Raw genomic sequence first — 20,129 nt, forward strand, 5'->3', positions numbered from 1 at the left:
TACGACCAACTCCTTTCGACGTTATTAGTTTTAGAGACGGCGCTTTTACTGGAGTTGTAGATTATATTATATACATGTGTATTAATCATATACATTCGTAGACTACATTAATTGGTTGAGTAAAGATAAAATGTTATTGATTTTATCTAAATGTACTTATTTTTTAATTGATCAAAACTAAAGTTACAAATTTGAACGATTTAATTTCGATTTCGATCAATTTCAATATTTAATATTTTCCGGGACGTAGGTACTTCGTGTAGTGTCATAGTGTGATCATCATCAATACATATAATAAAATTGAAGAAAGGCCAAATTTGTACATTGGATATATGTTTTTAATTCTTCATGGAATATACTCAGCTACTGATATAGATGACGAAAATATAGTTTTGGAATTTTTTGTGTCTGTCTGTCTGTCTGTCTGAACGCGCATCACTCGAAATCTACTAGACCGATTTGCTTGAAATTTGTTATGTAGGTACATTATATACCGAGTTAACATCTTAGATACATTTCATCCCGGTAAATGGTCAGATTTCCGTAGGATAATTGTAAAACTAATAATGAATCAAAAATGCCTCAGAATCTCGGGTTAACATTTAAAATAACAATCCCCGGAGCCGATTTACTTTAAAATTTTGTAGAAAGGTGTAAACAGAATATAAACAATATGTTTTTATCGATGAAAGTCTGATATAGATATCTATATTTATATAATTAAAAGTAATAATTAATTTTAATTATATAATTAAAAGGTATTAAATTTTCAATTTAATTTTGTTGTTTTAGTTTTGAACATAAAGATGGCGCCACAAAGACTTTTAAAACGCGCTATGGTTTCACTCAGACAAAATGATATATATATTGTACTTCCGAAATAAATCACTAGATGGTGCCACTAAAACTTTTAAATCTCTAAATCACGCTATGGTGTCTCTCTCTAATATTATAAAGAGGTAAGCGTTTGTGAGTTTGTATGTTTGAGGCGGGTAATCTCCGAAGCTAGCAAACCGATTTCAAAAATTATTTCACTATTAGAAAGCTACATTATCCGAGATTCCTTTATGCATTTTTGTTCTGAGATAAATTAGTATTCAGCCAGATCAATCATTATTTATAAAGAATTCGAAAAAAAAGCGATAACGAAAATCTTTACGTTCGTGCGCTGGCCCTACCATTGATCATGATTATACATACACACAATGTACTACAAAAATATAGGTTTTTACATCTAAATCCATAAAAAAGGCCGCAACACAATACTATCTTTTATAATTAAGTATCTATAAGGCATTTTATATGTAAAAAGATATTGTAAATTACAAGGTGTGCGTGCACAAGGTAATTTTATTTATTTTCGTTATATTCATACAAAAATTGTTATCAGTTATCAGAACGACTTTCTATGCTAAGCAATCTCTTCCAGCCAGCCTTTCAGTAGTGAGAGAGGATAACAGAAGAGCGTGGGCGCATTGTGGCAGTATGTATCAATATATCAGTATAAAACTGTTCCGTTACAGAGTGACTGACTCACACACTGACAGACAACGTACACCCGAAACTGCTGGGTGGGAAGCTGAAATTTGGCATGAAGGTGAGTGTAGGTAAGCACTAAGAGAGGAATTTTGGAAATTCTACTCCGAAGGGGGTGAAAGGGGCAAAAAACTGTAAATATGACAGTTCAACACCGTTGAAGTTAGTGACTTGAAAATTTTGATTTTGGTTGTTTATAACAAAGTAATGAATACGTGTTTCAGATTTTTCTGAAAATTAACCCTCAACCCCTTCAAAAGGGGGTTGAAAGATTGTATGGGACTTCATACAATTTTCAAGATAAAAAGCTAAAAATTGGCACACTTACTTTTTGTAGTAAATAACAATAATAGTAAGTACATAAAATGTTTAATTTACGTCTGTGGTTAATAAAAAACCGGGACGTAAAACGTCATAGAAAATGGGACGGCACGCGTTGCAGAAAGCGGGAAATGGGAAGGAGACCCGTAGTGGGAAACGGGACGGGACACATTGCAAAAAATATGATGGCACAATATGTAGGAAACGGTACGGGATATCTACTAATAGCAGGAAGTGGGATTGGACAAGTTTGCGGGACGAGACACCCAGCGGGAAACAGGAAATTGAACTAAAGATGAGAAAAAATGCGATTCAAATTCGGATTTTCTCTCATATATGTTTACCAGTCTTACAGAGTACGCGATAAAAAAATTACCGAGATTTTGCTATGAAATTCACGCGGGCGAAGCCGCGGGCAAAAGCTAGTAATAAAATAAAATAACTATTTATAATTATTGAAATTGAATTGCACCATAACCAATAGCGGTAAATATTAGCAATTATCTTTTGCGAAGTAGACTTCTTCGTAAATTAGGATTGATCCCCAAAATAGCATGCGCAGTAATGGTCCGGGATTAAAGCCTGCTAATCCCGTCTCATTTATTGCAATGCTGTCGATTGATATAGACGAATGCTTGGCCTCAGCTAGACTTTTTCAATAAGTCGTTACGTTTTAAATAATACTGATTGACGCGGGCCAGTGAGGAAAAATATAGAGTGACACTCATTTAACAGAACGGATACTATTTTCGACATTGCAACCAACGATCGCATATCAAATAATTATTAGAATTATTGAGTTTCGGATGTCACAAAACCAAAAATAAATCGCTGGTATACTTGTACACTTGCATTGCATGCTTGTATTAGTGCACCTACGAAATTATAGTACTACGACCGTTTGGACAGCCTCACAGGAAAGAGAAAAAAATATTCTTGTATTTGTTATCACTTTAAAAATTAAAATGAAAGCGCGACCTTTGAAATGCTCTAGGAAAGACCTAAAGGTCACAATAATTGTCCCTAGCAGACCGAAGGGTTTTCTATTTGTTCAAAAATAAATTTCTATACTTATGACTGTATCTGGGAAACCGCTCCTTGGACTGAAGCAGTGACAGTCTCCTCTAAGCCAGGCTTTTTCCCATATCAATTTTGGATCAATTGCCGAATAGGGCGCTTTGAGTTGTTGCCTAAAGTAAGCGGATTCCGACCCCAATGAACAGCATTGTTTGTTATTCGAAACAGCATTAAATTGTACATGTTGGGGATGTGGATTTACAACATCAATCCGAAAGATTCGATGGTATAGTCAACAGCACATGACGTTACCCTACTATAAACCTATATGGCATGGTAATAACGACGAGTTTTCAATGAATTTGGGTAGGTTGATGTGCTGTAGAAGGTAGTGACTTATCTCGGGATTGGAAACTACTGTACATATACATAAAGGAATTGAGGGACAGTGGAGATTTATGTACAGCGTCCTTGATACCCTTTGTACTGCCAGAAAAATAAATTATATATTTTAGTCCATAGTAATAATAAAGAGGTAAGCGTTTATGAGTTTGTATGTTTGAGGCGGGTAATCTCCGAAACTACCGAACCGATTTCAAAAATTATTCCACCATTAGAAAGGTACATTATCCAAGATTGCTACATTGTTATGTTTTATCTCAAAATTTCCACGGGAGCGAAGTCCCGGGCAACGTCTAGTAATATAATAAAGTACTTCCTCGTGAAATACATGGTCAAAATGATCTACTTTACGCACTTATTGAATATAAGAATAAATACATTTATCAATTCTATAGAAACCTCAAATAAATGAATTTTATTTATTTTTACTTCTTTCTCATCGAGTGTGATTGGTGACAGTGGTATCAGATTTATTAAAGTCGCCTAAAGGTATCTGACAATTACGACTACCCACCGACATCTAGTGGCAAGTAGTCGCACTAGTGAACAGTTTACTGTCCAATAATGTGAATTGTGAAAATGTGACTTTATGCACTTGAAAAATTGTATTTGAAAAGTACCCACTATATTATAATTTAAGTTAAAGTAACCATATTTGTTTTTACAAAAATGTGAATTCCAACACAAGCTTTTTTTCAGGGAGATCTTGTTTATTTTTGTCAGGGAGATCTTGTTTATTGTTGTCAGGGAGATCTTGTTTATTGTTGTCAGGGAGATTTTGTTTATTGTTGTCAGGGAGATCTTGTTTATTGTTGTCAGGGAGATCTTGTTGCATTCAATGTGTGACAAAAAAACATGTTCGTGAAGTAAACCGTTGAGAAGTTTCCACTTCTGGAGCCGCTCCACGGCGCACCATCTAATAAATACTTATTGGGACAAATCACACAGACTGAGATAGCGCCAAAGTAAGTTCGATACTTGTGTTATGGGATACTAACTCAACGATACTATATTTAATAATAAATACATGTATAGATAAACGTCCAAGATCCGGGCCAATCAGGAAAAGATCATTTTCCATCATGACCCGACCGAGGATCGAACCCGGGACCTCTCGGTTCAGTGGCAAGAATTTTACCACTGCGCCAAAATTTCAGCTCAAAAGAAGATATCTGCTTCAAAATTGAGTTGTAAGATCCCACCAGAGTATATATAGGACATATACATAGTTACATTGCAAGTTAGATCACCATTATGGGGTGCCATCATCGAATTGAAGTTTTGAGGTCAGCATACGGAAACCGTCGCGGCTTTGGGCCGCTATTTTCAGTTGTTGGTTGTATCTAAGTCCGGTCCAATCCTTTATGTCATCAAACCACTTTCGTCGCGGGCGGCAGGAGGTCTTTTGCCAGGGATTTTGCCTTCAAGAATCAGTTAAATAAAAACTCGAAATGACAAAATAGCATCTTTGCAAGTCAACCAGTTCTTTGAAACTTTTGTACTCATCACTTTGAACAAAGTTTCAAACGAAGACAGAAAATTTGCAGCTCTGTAGGTACGGAACAATTAAATAAAGTGGTTAGGTGTTAGAACAACGAAGACACCTGATAAATTCTTCAATTGTTCATATCGTCTGGTCTGGTCGTGACATAAACTCAAGTCGTGTGTCTGTGTGTCTGTGTCACACCGTTTAAGTACTGGATCTTACAGCTTAACGTATTTGTACGGTGCGATCTGTACAATATGCTGCGGTTGTTCTTTTAGAAAAAGAAAGAAATAAAAAACGTTTATTTAGCACAATAAAAAACATGACATATATTTTATTGACTTTTCATTCAAATGCAGTGCAGTACAATTTAGGAACCTGAAATGATTAGTATCAAAAATTAATTTGCTTTGCAGATCAGTTTAGGTCCCGAATTGGATCGCATTAAGAGTATAAAAATGTAATTTTGGGGGCTTACTACTCGCATCATACAAGTAGTAAGCCCCATAATTTCAATTTTTTTATATTTATTTATATATCACTCTTACCATTATTAATTATTTCATCATCAGTATACAACAGCATTACACGGTTTTTGAGCTAGTCGATAGACCGCAATCATCGCCAATAGTACGACTAGACATATAATAACTTTGACAGTTTGGATGCTAAAAATGTTATGTCTGGTACATACTACAGCGTTTATGACCAGTAGCCGTCCGCCTACCGTGACATTCTGTTTACGAATGATGTTTTCTCCTATATATTTTCTACCTCTAAATGCACTTAATCGCTCTACAATTCTATCTCGATTTGGTATTATCGTCTTATTTTAATTTAATTAAATGTTTAACTATCACAGCGTTCAATCCATCAGACATTCGCATGAGAACGTACAGAGCTCCTGTGAGGGAACCACATGGTATTTCTTAGCTTTGATTGCCTTTCTGTTTTAATCCAAACAATCCAGTTTATTAGGTCCTTTAGAACTCATGAACCGGCTTGTCAATTAGCATTTCCCAGCCGGCCATCAGCTCCACGCGCCTTATAAAATAGCGGCATTTCAAACCGCGGAATAATTGAATTGTTTTGCATTGGTTTGCTCCCTCTGTCACTTAAATTTATCATTCGTACCCTTATCTCAGTTTATGTGGAGCGATACATCATGTCAGTCTGCTCCACTTCCCCCTGTCTAATGTTAGCTGACCTGTGTCTCTTCTTAGTCAAATTATGAATTTTGTTAGTTTATTAATTTACTTTAAAATATATTAATTACTGATACTATTGCTATTTTTATGTCATTTAAGTATATATTACTATAATATAGCATTCTCTATGGTAGAGAATGCTATATAGCGTTTAAGTTCACAATAATTAACACTGTTGTCAGATTGTTCAAGTTTCAAGTCGCCTAATGACAGACTGACTTTTACGACCGCCATATAGCGACAGTCGTATACACACTGGGTAACTGAAGGCTTCCAGCTTTTTATTTCACCGCAAAATCGCCCTGAAATTTCTTTTACAGTTTTATCAATATTTTGGAAAATAGGGTAGAAATAGAAGAACCTAGTGGATACCACCTTTGAGACGCTGTTAACAGGGCTGCCAACAGAAAGTTTCCTCTTAATAGGAAATTACCAAGTCCCATAGAAATTCTGCTGGATATTTATGGCCCCAAGTTTCGTGTAATTCGTCTTGCTCCGAACACCTTATGAAAACAAGGATTTGTCAGAATTCCGGTGATTTCAGAATTTTAGGCATTTCGGAACAATAAAATGACCGTAGTCCGTTTCTTGCAAATTTTAGAAGAGCAAATATGAATCGTAGTGAAGATGTACCCTATTATTTCTTTTCAAAAAGTATCCAATAAAATCGCTCGATTTATTATAATTTCTTGGCAAGAGTAGCATCAGTATGCTGCATGTTAGGTTCAGATGTATATCGTAGTGGAGTTGTAGGTACGAGGCGATTAAGGGACACAAAGTATGCGCAGCTGTTAGATACAATAGCGTTCCCAAAAATAGTGTTGACTCAGGCAGTCGGTCGGTTGTCGGTTGAAATCACAGCTGAATCGCTTAAATTTTAATCCCCCTTTTTACGCAGTAAAGCCCCGGACTTCGTAGCTCCACAGCCCTGAATGCAGTGAAGAATAGAGTAATTGTAATTATTTACAGAGGTAATTGAATCAGTGCATGTTATAGATGTTATTCCATCATGGAAGTTTATTCCCAGGCTGATACGTAGATATAGAGGAAGAGCTAGAAGTGACTGAAAGATTGAGTCTCACGTCCTCGTGTGTTCTTCCCTGCATTCATGGTTGTGATACCCCGAAACCCAGGGTTCACGTTGAAATAAACTTTTAAATTTTGAAAACCGGCTCATATTTTTTATGACCATAAATTAATATGGAGTAAGCCGAAATAAAGAACTTCGTTTTTTGTATCATATTTGTATTCGCGGTCCTTATAGGCTTCATGCAAGCCTAGAAGCTAGAAAGTTGTTGTATGTGTTTCATTCCACGTAATGACCACGACCTTCAGCCACAAGGAAATACGTTTATGAACAAGAGGACTTAGGTTCATGCAAAGATATTTTGTTATTATTTTACAAATGTTGATTATTTGTTTCGAGTTCAGAGGTAATTAAAAAAGCCGATCTCTAAAATATAACATTCCACCTGCTTTTCCTTGTAAATAAATAAATATATTTGGACAAATCACACAGATTGAGCTATCCCCAAAGTAAGTTCGAGACTTGTATTACTGGATACTAACTCCACGATTTTATATTTTATAACAAATACATATATACTTAGATAAACATCCAAGACTTGGGCCAATCAGGAACAGAACTTTTTCCATGATGACCCGACCGGGGATCGAACCCGGGACCTCTCGATTCAGGTGCAAGCACTTTACCACTGCGCCACCGAAGTGATCCTTGTCGAGTCGGAATGGCTATTCAGACGGTGAATGTGGCTTATCTAGTCAACCATACTCCACGCACCGTCCACCATCGGATAAAAGTTTAATACGTTCGTGGACTGCGCGAAATAATTCAACTAGCAGTGCGGTTGCAAGTTAAACAGCATTTTTAAGAGATTTGCTGCATTGTGCGCGACTCGACTGGATTACGAGTACATAGTATTAGATGCTGTGTATCCTTTTGATTTTATAAGATTATACGCTGAATTAGCTTTTGTACCGTAATTTTTAATGGGAAATTTATATGGCAGGGGAAACACACTTTTACAACACAAACAGATTTTTTCGTCAATTTGTTTCGAAACGCGTTCATAAGCAAAATGTTTTCGCTCATGTTTAAACAAAATGGCTTCCGTTTTTCTGCGCACGTTAAAGTTAACGTCAAAGTTGACGGTGACTTATACGTTGACGGTGGATTGTAACCCACCCTTTCTATGGAAAATCTAGAGCTTTCATTCATATTTCGCTATTAATTTCTTTTGAAAGTCGTTACATTCCATGTATTGGGAATATTGTGAAAATTTGTGCAGTGAATACATTAATAAGATATTTTGTCAAGAGTTCTCTGTCCTGTACAAGCACAGAATAATCTTTTATCTTTCTTTGACTCGTAACGAGACGGAAGCGGAGCTGCGCTTCATCTGACGTCACAAGGAGACGAACTTATTGAGAATATTCTTGAATTCCATTATTACTTTGAGTTCAATCGTGCGAACAAAAGTTATATTAACAACGTACATTAAATTGGAGATTTCATTCGATACAGGAGAAAATCGACACGAGATCGAAGACACGAGTCTTTGGTGGGAATCTAAGATAAATTTGGTTACTAGACAAAACAATATAATCATTACATGTCATTGCATAGTATAAAAAATAGCTGATCGCTGTGTCTGTCCGTCCCTATGTATGCTTACCTATACTTGGGATTGATGTGGCTTTTTGAATATATAGTATTCATGAGGAAGGTTTATGTTCATAATTTATTAAATATATTAGTATACTTATAAAATATTCTTTATATAAACATACATAACACTTCTAGATAAAAAGTTACAAATGTACAATCTTCTAAAAGAATACCTTTCTTATTTAATTTTCCTTGGTACTAAAATTCAGAACATACTGAAAAAAAAACGGGCGATGCAGTTCTAATAAAGTAGTAAACTAATATGCAAGTGCATAATCCCATTCTGGCAAGTGTAGTGTGCAAAAAGTGCAATGCCTACCGGTTGCCTATTGAATAATCCATTTTGATGCAGTGCAAGTTACGAAAGGAGGCAATTTTGGACTTCTAAATGTTATTGATGAAAAAATTTCACACTCGAACGGGAATCGAGCAAAAAATAAAAAAAATCGACGCGTATCCACTCTAAAATAGCTATATCTCCAGGTGGAGGTCATGGAAGGCGCCTAAAAAAACTGTGTCCCTTGCCTCGTACAACTTCCACGGAAGGATATGAAATGGAGTGGTTCTATTTTAAGTGGGGAAACATTCGCTACATGAAGAATAATAGTATATATTACTTAGTTCACTTCTTTTATTACTTAGTTCACTTCTTTTTAAGTGATGCTAGACTTTTTATTGCTTCCTCTTGTAATTTGTACCACCACATGCGGTACCATTCGCGGAATAGACTCACAATATGGTTCCAAAAAATATACAAATATCTATAGCAAGCTTCAGATAATAATAGTTTTACTAAATTAAAATTTCAATATTTAGTGGTAAACATAACCTATAGTAGCTCGTTGCACCACTCTCTTCCAAAATAAAAAAAATAAAAAAATCAAATCATTTATTCAGACCTTCACGGGCACTTTTTCACGTCATATTCCAAATTAAATGATATTTACCAAGGCTACAAACTACTAGCATTTCGGAACGACCACTGCTAAGAAGAAATGCCGAAAGAAACTCGTTCAAACAGTGTTGGTCCCTATCATGCCAGAAGGGCTTACCATTTTTTAAATATAAATGTATGTATAATTTTTTATTAGCCAACTATCTCCACACACAAATTACAGTCCAATATTTTACTCCTTTTTAACATGAAAGAAAGATAAACATTAAGACTTTTATAATTATAATATTAGTAAGGATGTTAGGAAGCCAATTAAGTAGCAGTAAAGTTGTACTCATTAAACTATTAAAGTTAACTAATATTATAAACGCGAAAGTCTGTCTATTTGTCTATCTGTCTGTCTGTTCCGCTTTCGCGGCTAAACTTTGATGAAATTTGGTATGCATGTTGTTAAAAACGCCCGTTCAAACATAGGTTACTTATATTTTCATAAATCAATCCCAAATGACTATAAGGGGAGTGAAAATACACGCGGGTGAAGCCGCGGGAAAAAACTAGTTAAAAACAAATTACAGGGCATAACATTTAACATTTAAAAATAGGAAATCTTATTTCTTTACATGAGCCATTGTTGTATTTATGTAAACATGCAATTTGAAATCGTTTAATTGAACTAATAAACTCAACGTCGCATGTTTCTGGACAAGCGGAAATTTTGAAAATTAAACGGATTCAATATAGAGCCATATCAGCAATTTTCCCGCCAAAACAAGCGCGCCCAATTAACAAGGCTTTTTTTTTATTTTAACGACTGAAAAGGCTGAAACACGGCAGGTCAGCAGAAACGACTAGGTAAAGTTTTAGCTCTTTGAAAAAAAAATGTAAAGCCAGCTTTGGGATATGGCCCAAGTTATAAACTTTTGCGACGAAACAAAATTGAAACACAACGCGGAAAATTTATATTTTATAATGCACGATTGCCTAAAACAAATATTATATATTGAATAGCATCAAGAAAATAAAATGTCCTAAAGGCGATAACTTATGCAAAGTTCTCAATTCGCAGTCAAGATAAATCAATTAAATTGATATAGTAAACCTTTCCTTGTTCGCTAACAATTAATTATCTACATAGTTCAATGTTAAATAAAGGTTAAAAAGACAGATGTTTTTGCCAATGATGTATCATTGGCAAAAACATCTGTCTTTTTAACCTTTAAAACAAGATTTCCTCTTGTCTTATCTTTTGTTCATGTTGCGTTTTCTATTATAGGTATTTAGTACTTACATTATATTATTCTTTTACAATGACTTACCTGAAAAACAAAAAAATCAATTGTTACAATTTCTGCAAATACATAAAACATTGGCTGCATTATTCTTCACCTGCGCTTTGGATGTGTGCACTAAATACTTAATTTTAATAGATTTTTTGATGTCATTAATTTAAGTAACGGGTACTTATATACATTGTATAATAACTTTTGATTTTAATTTGCAAAGGTTTTCCATCAATTAGCAACATTGGATATTGCTATATGATTGGAATCCAAACCCGCCATTGCCTATACCTTACATCACCCGTCCTTTAATTCTCCTTGATTTTTTACAACCCTCAGTAAACCTTTTAGAGTCTGTGTATAATTAAATAAATTTTATATTTACTCGAACTGAGATATTTTAAGAAATGCCTTGTTTTTAAATTCTTGTTTGACTGTGTTTTTTTATGATTTTATGTTATTAAGTGTGTAACATCTTTATCTAGAGAACTAGTGTCAGATTTGATTAAAGTCACTTAGAGGCATCTGACATGACTTTAGCGACAGCCTAGATTCTAGCTAAAATCTAAAATTGATATTTTCATGTTTTTAGTGAATAGATAGTTTTTTTTTTAGGTTATTTTTTTTTCATGTCAAAAATGGTCTGTGAAAATGCTGACGTTTCAACAAAGTTCTAACACACACAACTTACTTAAAGATTGCGTCTCCTTATTATGTTAAGCAAAATTCAGCGCCATCAATAGTTTAAAGTAGTTGAACGAAACAATAGTTAGTCTAACTGGTTCATTAACATTTTATTGGTTACAATAATTTCAAGTATTTCCGAGCATTCCATAAACCAATACATATTTTAAAATATTGTAAAAAAAAAACGGCCCAATCCCAATGCTTGCTTATATCTCGACACTGGTATTTCAGAGAGGGCGCCACTCATAAACAAAATCACGAAACTCGACCTTATAAATTAGTTTGATTTTATGCCACAGTTCAACTTACTGTACTGTATTGTACTGTATCCCGAGTGACGTCATATAATAATCAGGACGGATGCGTAAAAGAGAGCGACGATATCAAGTAGTTAGCGAAAAAGAACTTTGGAACACACAGTGGCTAAAATCGCGTGACTGCGCGTAGTCGGATTTTGGACCGCATTTTGTTATTGCGCCGCGCGCGACTACAATACTTACGATAAGTTTATTTTTATTAAATTTCGGTTAGTTTTTGCAAAAATGATTTAAATATCGTGTATTATGTTTCGAATTAAAATTCAGCGATATAACTACTGAATTTTAATAAGATCTATTGTCCCCTTGTAAACGCAATACTTTTGTTTACGATGGGCTATAAGTAAAATTAATTTGTGATGATCCTTATCTTTCGATGAGTACTATGTTATCACATAGTGATGCCGCGTATTCATGCGATGTTGATATTTAAGCTTTAAATTACTCTCGATGCAAATGAGGTTTGCAAATCGATTCTGATTAAATGCTTTTTTTTCTGTTAAATAAATATAAAATCGCGATGGATTTTATTACAGTATTATCAATATCGACGGTTCCTTAAATTTTCAATTTATTCTATAAATCGATTTTATTTCTCTTGAAAATATTTATAATTATCTGTGCTCAGGTCACTATTTAACATAACATCCGTCATTTCGTTTTAGAGTATATACTTTATACTTTTTATCTACTTAAATTACTTCACTATTATATAGAATATAACGATTTATGTGTAATTTCAGATGAAAATGTTTCAAATACCATATAATATATTTCATGGAGCTACCATCAGATTTCACACAAAGCTATGTGATAGTACCAGACACTTGGATCACGGAATTTAAAGTTAACATGGCCTAACCAGTGGAGGACAACAAAACCACAGAGAAACAAGTGAAAAATCATGAAATTTTTGAAACATGGAAACAATTTAGAGCCAAATTAATAATAGGGGCTTTTTAAGTTGATTTAAATTGGTGCAAACTGGTTGGTTTGTCACTGGAGCGATCTGCGTTATTTGAGGGCTGCAACTAGCGAACCAGATCGCCGTCATGCATTGTCATGGAAACTGAAGCGATGTGAGAAATTTCAATTCTGTAGGACAAGGAGAAGTAAATGAAATGTAACTTTCAATATTATAAACATCGGGACAGGTGACACTAAATAAAAATAAAAACTTTGATTTATATTTGTTTGTTACAGATACTTTTTCGGAGGCACAACAAAGTTTAAAAATTGTAGTTTAATTAGATTCACCGAGTGACGAAAACTCAAATTTAGGTACAAATACAATACTATAAAACACTAATCCAACAGAAAGCAACAACACAATCACAATAATTTCCAATGAATTGATAACAAAAGATAATAGCAAACATTTCAAAAAACTAACACTTTCCTTATCACGAGAATTTAATACAGAACAAACAAAGAAGCATAAACCAGAATCGCCAAATGAAACGGCTAATGAAAATGTTATAGAAGAAACGGTTCAAGAAGACAATATTATTAAGACACTTTCTCCAATACAATTAAGTATAAGTAAAGTTAAATTATGTCACAAAATTGAATATACAATCAAGAAACCAAATAATCCTTCCACTTCAAACTGTGATGACTCATCATCAGAATATTCTTCTCCCTTGTTTAATAAACGTGATAGAGACGATTTCAATGTATTCCAGCATTTGTGTGATACAACGGAAAAAGTTCATAGTTACATGAAAAACGTTTACACACATCTCGAATAATTCAGGACGATATTAAATAAAAATGCTTCCAGTTTTGAAAAAGTGCATAGTCTAGTTGAAGATTTAGTTGAACTGTATGAAATCGATAATTCGAGTGACTGCAATATTGGTTGTAGTAGTGACAGTGATTCTGAAAGCGATGAAAATAGCAGACCTTCTAGTACACCGCATACTCAACAAAATATTCGAATAAAAGATGATAATATGCGAAACTCGAATTGGACGTTAAAATATCAGAAAAAAGATCCAAATACAAAAGAATAATTGTCAGGATCAGGTATTTAAATCTCAATTGAAGGTCTTCTATGATGTCAAAAGCAAACAGATCGCGCCACTACTTTAGCTGCAATGTTGTATCAAGAAATTTTCACCAAAGACGCTCTGTTGCAATGTTCTGTTGGTGTAAAATTAGGCCTACAAAGCTATGCTTCTGCTAGACCTGCATTGGATTTTAAAGGAGTAAAACAAAGAAGCGAAACCCATAAGCGTATATGCTTATGTATCTATTTCGTATAAGACTGAATACGAAATCAGAAGACATATTATGTCATTTTTGTCCAAACTGAGAATGAAACAGATACAGAAGCACAGCTACAGAACTTGTTTTTATGTTAAGTGCACAAAAAAACAAACTCTGTAGCTGTGCCTACTAATACAAATTAAATACAGGGCAAAAAAAAAGATTTTTGTTTACTCTGGAAACATAGATAAATAGATAAACTCTTTATTGCGCCATTCACAAAGGAGTTATAAGTTACAACAAGATATTCAAACATAATGAGTGCAAACGCGGACTTATCGCTAATGCAATTTCTTCCAGCAAACCTTTGGATGGAAAGAGACACAAGTAGACTAAGAGGGTGCAGTAAACTTAACAGTACATACAGGATTTCAAAATTTTTATAAGACGATTTTAGATTAAGGCAATTAATTTATACAACTATTTACAAAAATTCTATATTTATATTTAGAAAATAAAATATATATATTTTTAAATTATATATAAAAAGGTTTCTTTCGCTTTCGTAAAATTATGATCTTGAGACTGGTAATGATGGAGACGGATGAGATCCTCCACTTATATGTGATGATGAGAATATGAATGTCTCATTTTCTGACACAGACAGACCAACACATCCCAATTAGGCAAATGATCTGGAAAAAGCAAAGCTTTCCATTCGATGAAAAATGAAAGCATTGTGAATCATGTTGGCAAAAATGTTGCCCAATTCGAAAAAAACATAAACGCATTTATAAACGGAAATTCGGATTAGGAAATTCGGTTTCGGAAATTCGGATTCGGAACTTCGATTCAAAAGAACAGTGATGGAAAATATATCAACCGCCGGCGCAAAATATCAGAAGGACTATGACATAAAGAAATGGGTCAAGGAAGCATGGATCTGCTCAAAAACTCTGGAGTTTACGTGAGAAAAGCTGAATTGGAGAAACTGAATTTTGCCAAAGATTCGAGAACCGCAGCTTGTATGTTGATGAATGAGATTTTTTGTGACTACGCTTTAAATGTTTGTACTTTGAATGGGGGTAGGCGGAAATCTATTATGGGGGAAGTTCCTTCAGGATTAGACAAATACTCTCGAGCGGTCATGATGATGTATTTGGAAGAATATTTTCAATCGAGAAATTGGATCATTGATTACTTTGCCATTGAGTCTGCACTAAGAAAGAAACTGCTGGAAAACATTTCTTTCTGTTTTCATCAAGAAACTTATAATTGTATATGTAATATTGTAAAAATATAGTTATTGTTACGAATAGTTATAAGTACAAATTTGAACAAATTTTATGAGACATTAAGAATCCTTGAATGACCGTTTTACCAAATTTAGTTGTTAATATATAAGTATAGTTTATTTGAACGTATACTGCCAATATGTATGTTCATTATTTAATAAATATAATTTTTTAACGTGTGTTTTTTTAATTATTTATTTTTATATATCAGTGCACAGGTGTAGAGACATCAATTATTTCATATAACATTATGGCTAGGACACAAAACAAAATGGTTGAAGGAACAAGTACAATATAATCCCAAATCCAACTATAACAACTAATAATATATACATGCGAAAATGAGTTGGTTTGTTTGTTATCTCTTCACGCTTAACTAACCTCAACCGATAGTCATGAAATTAGATTAGGTTAGAAAGCACACAGATACAAGTTTGCCATAAAGTTTAATAAATAAATAAAAATAATCATAACTCGAAATAAAAGGAACAAGTGGAAATCTTTTGGGGGTCTTGATTGTCCCCAAATCTAATAATACATTTGAATGATCCTCCCCCGCAACCCTCCCTGTTCCTTGGACCGAGATAAGAAGATTTCAATAATTTCTGTTGGTGGCACAGCGAGAGAAAATCGCAAATTATTGACATGACTATTTTCATACGACATATTACGCAAAGCTCAGCGCAGATGGCGCTACTGGTATAACTAAGGTACACAAACATTGCCAATGAAGGCAAAATGCGCCAATTTTCAATATTGTTGCAGATTTACGACCAAAAATACCTTCTGCCATCGTGGTGCGAGTTTAAAGCAAAAAGGAAGGATTTAGTGGATTATCCTGAAAATAATAACACTATTTTAGGTCATGCATTATTTGCACAAATGTGGTCATAAACTGATATAAACTTGATTTTGATTGAAGATCTTACCTGTATGAAGTCAGATAGATAAGATATTTTAATAAGTCTTCACGTGTGAAGTGTTCCGAGCTTCTTTTCGACTGTTTACTGGCTCGAAAATTTTACAACTTGAGGCGTATCCCATAGTTTTCGAAGTTTTTTTTATCTTATGGAAAACGATTTTTCCTAATATTTCGGCATCCGAATATGCTACATTCTTGTATATTTTCACAAACGAATACTTACATAATGAAAGGATTAATAAAATAATCTGAAATATAAGTTTTAATCGACATAGCAAAAGGCGGCAAAGCTTTTGTGTCCCTAACATATAGTGCTGTACTATGGCGGGATAAATATGCGGTAATACTCCGTTTTAAAATTTAAAACGCTTTTTTCTTGCTGAATCATTCCTAATTTTCACCAACAGATTTTGTTTTCAGCAGATTCTTGATACTCGTACCTAAGGCCGATATTGTACAGTCAAACAAACAATACAAAATGTTAATGTTGCTTTCAATGTTGCACTCAATCGGCTGCGGTGGCGTTCAGCCAAAGTTATTAATTTTAATACAAACTCGAGGCTTCCGAAGCGAGTCGCAGATTAAGATATATCTCCGCAACTTGGCAACACTTGGAACACACACACACTTTGGAAGGTTTTCTCCAAAACAACTTGTATGTTTGTTTGGTTTTCTGTTTGTGGGAAATCTGATTACAACCTTGTGAGATTTGAACTTTTTACGTGTACATAGATATTTGTGAATGTTAAAGGCTTTATGACGAATTGTATGAAATAATTCCATTAATTCTGTGTACGGACTACCACGGAGGCAAGGGGTGGTCTATGAAAGCAACTAAATCAATCGAAATTATATTAAAAGTGAAACAGATTCATACACGTCTGTTTTTAACCTTTCTTCGTTTAAACCACGCAGTCACTTCGCTGTTATTTATACAATTTATTAACGAAGGAAGGACACACAACACAGCCTATAAGATATATAAGATATACAATGGGTGTCTTTTAGTATAAGTATGATCTACACACCCTCGCACATATACTGATAATTTCTCACATCAAATCGCTTGTCACTAATTATAACAAAGTATCTCGCCATTTGCTATAACTCAATTAGTATAAGTATTAATTAATCTTGGAGACGAATAGTTCGCCAAGTCATTAATATCATCACTCGTATGACATCAGTATGCGGTGACTTATGTCGGCGATATATGAAGGCCTCAATGTGAAGGAAAGCACTATGGATTGTAGACAACTGAGGAAGGTTTCGGTGTTCTAATATTTTTACGAAATCAAAATCAAAATAATTTATTCAGAAATTAGGCATTCACAAGCACTTTTTCACGTCATATTCTAAATGAAATGATATTTACCAAAGCTACAAACTACTAGCATTTCGGAACGACCACTGCTGAGAGGAAATGCCTATAGAAACTCATTCAAACAGTGTTGATCACAGAGTGAAGCAGAATCGTGGTTTATATTATGTGTGGTAGGATATTTGTAATATGGTGCACTGGCATTTGTATTCGGTTTTTATACTGTACTTATGTAAGTAAAACTAATGGATTTATTATCATTATAACATATGAAGGTTTTTAGTGCCAATGAGATACCGAGGCCTCGTCATATCGAGTGTGTTATTGCTAACACTGGTGTCAGATTTTGTTTAAATCTAACAAAACTTTCACGACTACTTACCGCCATCTAGCGGCAGGTAGTCGTATACACACTAGTGAACTAAACTATCCACCAGTGTGCAGGTTTCCTCATGATGTTTTCCTTCACCGGAAGAAAGTGGTGGTCTACGATAACTACTATATTATATGAGCCAAATTGGTATACAAACTCATATGGCATGAACGAATACGGATACGAACATGAGATCTTTCGATCTAAAGACGGGCGTCTTAACAATTACATCACCACCGCTTCTTCCGCTCCTTTGTTCTCCGTTGTTTTTGATAATTCATAACGTTTGGTTTTCATAGGTTTTCATATTGAAGTGACTCAACGTACGTCACAACTCAACACAAATTCTGCTTGGTACATCAACGGACGTCAAAAGAAACGACGGAGCTGAGCGGAGGCCATGATCGTCTTAAAGGACATCCATGGGTCCTCCTATAGAGTGGTATGAGGTATTGAGTGGCTATTTTAGGGCAGTAACCATCTCGATGATATTTTAAATGTTTCTTTCCTTATATTCATCGATAGAAAAGCCACTTGGAGCTATGAAATTAACCAAACATGACCCGAGAAGCGCTTTACTAGACAAACGGAGCAGGAGAAATATGCGACTGTTTATTATGAAAATATTTGAGCGCCTTCAGTTCGCTTTGTCGCGAGTGTTCTGTCAATATTGCCCCTTAGCAAGTAGCCTATAGCTTTTCGGGTTAAAATAATAAAAATATTTAGTACTGCCTTTTTACAAGCGACTTGGGTAGAATAGTTACTTCTGCGGAAGCGTAAAAATATAATTTTTAATTATAATTACGTTTATAATATTCATTTATTTCACAAATTTTTACATCTACCATTACATTATATAAGTATATATATACCTATCACTGATTTAATGTTGCTGCTCTGGGAGCTTAGAAAAAAAAACATGAAATCTCCGAGCGGCTTCGTTTGTAGGATAATAATCAAGCGTAACAAAAGGAAAAAAAAATTTGAGATGCCTTCACCTAAAGTAGGAACACCTATTTTTCCTTGTTCATATCTTTTATATAAATATAACGTAAATATTCCAATTTATCCCCAAATTAATATCCTCGAATGGTAAAATCCATTAAAGTCTCACTCACTACCGTTTGGACTTCTACAGTTAGTTGAGTTAGTTGAAAAACTTTAGCAATAGCCTGGCCTTCGCTGTCTGGTCTAGATGTCTAGTGCTCTCGAGTCTAGTCCGGGATCTAGTGAGCAGTCTGTTAGCTTGACCCAGTCATTTAAAACTTTTGACTAGTCTAGTTCTTGTTCGCAGTCTATTCAGTTCCAATTGAATTCTGAATTTGTGGAACTTTTTTATTACAACTTTTTGTGTAACTGTATGTTTCTTACTAGTTTTGTTCGCGGCTCCGCCCGCGTGATTTAGTAGACAGTTATTATTTCTCCGTACTTTAAACTGCAAGTATATATGTATGCAAAATTTCAGGCAGATTAGAACAAATAAGAAATTTTCCTTCGAATTTATAATATTAATTAATAATTAGGATTATAGACGGAAGAATGTATGTTAGAGCATATGGTTTCCGTATGTGTATGTATGGAGGCGTCAAAGCGATAAGAACCAACACAAGTCCCAAAGAGTGTGGACGATCGTGAATTCATTGCCCAATCTTCAAAACTTAAAGATCTACCACTTGGCATCACATCCCAGTAAATGCAATCGGGAAGAAATAAAGAGTTGAAATTGATTTAAAAAATCCAATACATTTTTTTTTATTCCAGCCGGTGTAACCCGTTCTCAATCGCACCTGGCGTAATCACACGTCACTATGATGTGGGTCCAAACACCCATTTTTCCGGGCCCTTTTGGACTTGACAAAGTCATTTCGGAGGTCTGTCTATCCCGAGGCGGTTCGATAAGATTTGTGCTGGTTTTTTAACTGATGTTGTTAAGGAAAGTGGGGAGTCTACATCCTTATCCTTACATACATTTATTGAATATTACATTTTATCAATACATCAATACATATAATAAAACTGAAGAAAGGTCAAATTTGTACATTGGATATTTTTTTTAAATTCTTCATGGAATATACTTAGTTACTGATATAGATGACGAAAATATAGTTTTGGAAATTTTTGTCTGTCTGTCTGTCTGTCTGTCTGAACGCACATCACTCGAAATCTACT

The 20,129-nt window shown here is 34.4% G+C and overlaps 1 protein-coding gene and 1 long non-coding RNA gene across 2 annotated transcripts in view; one reads left to right on the top strand and one right to left on the bottom strand.

Annotated features, from left to right (window-relative positions):
* LOC128675162 (uncharacterized) overlaps positions 1 to 20,129 on the bottom strand; it is a 357,722-nt gene that overhangs the window by 275,132 nt on the left and 62,461 nt on the right. The window lies entirely within an intron of this gene.
* Positions 11,968 to 14,517, top strand: LOC135309848 (uncharacterized). The gene is made up of 3 exons (XR_010370076.1): positions 11,968 to 12,047; positions 12,582 to 12,961; positions 13,042 to 14,517. It is a non-coding gene; the product is annotated as an uncharacterized LOC135309848 (long non-coding RNA).

This window comes from Plodia interpunctella, chromosome 14 (assembly GCF_027563975.2).
Source record: "Plodia interpunctella isolate USDA-ARS_2022_Savannah chromosome 14, ilPloInte3.2, whole genome shotgun sequence".
Lineage (NCBI taxonomy): Eukaryota > Metazoa > Arthropoda > Insecta > Lepidoptera > Pyralidae > Plodia > Plodia interpunctella.